The sequence below is a fragment of the Arachis ipaensis genome, chromosome B03 (assembly GCF_000816755.2).
Source record: "Arachis ipaensis cultivar K30076 chromosome B03, Araip1.1, whole genome shotgun sequence".
NCBI lineage: Eukaryota > Viridiplantae > Streptophyta > Magnoliopsida > Fabales > Fabaceae > Arachis > Arachis ipaensis.
The window spans coordinates 10793574-10794283 of NC_029787.2; positions in this window are offsets into that span (position 1 = coordinate 10793574).

Here is a 710-nt window from a genome sequence, read left to right on the forward strand (position 1 = left end):
AGGTTATTTTTTAATAATTATTAAAATAATATAATTGAATAATTGTCAAATTGACTAGTGGTGTAAAAAACACTTCATCAACGTATCAAAATTAAACAGTCACCTCCTAATAAATTTCATACTCCATTAAGTAGTGTTTAGGATATAATCAAAATAGTAAGAGATAAAAAGGTGGTGACCCGGTTTCTCCTTGCTTGTCTGACAATGTTGTTGTATCCACAAAGAAAAAGAACTAACCTTCAAGCCACCAGCTTAACGCCAAAAATTTCTAATTTCGAAGTTTACCCCATTCCTGGTGGATACCACAATCCAAAACAACAAGTAACAGCACAACAACCCTTATGGTTGGTCTTTGAGAGTTCAAAGAGGCAAGTTTTGTTCTTTCGTGGGCTTCCTCTCTACTATTCCTGAATTCCAAACCTCCCAAAGGATAAGCGTTTCGTTTGATTGTTACATTGGTTTCTTCTATTTTGCTGACACCACTAACATGGGTTTTGGCTATGGTTCTTCGTCTTCTTCTCACAACTGCTTCCGTATTCTCTCATATATTTTATGCTGAATTGGGTATGGAGAAAACTGACTTACTTATCTGTTTTTAAGCTAAAAGACTTCACCCTTAGACTTTAGTAAATCTTTGACTAAAATACATTATTTTATTATCTATAAAATTTAAAAGGTAACAAGGATAAAGAAAAAAAAATATTGGTTTA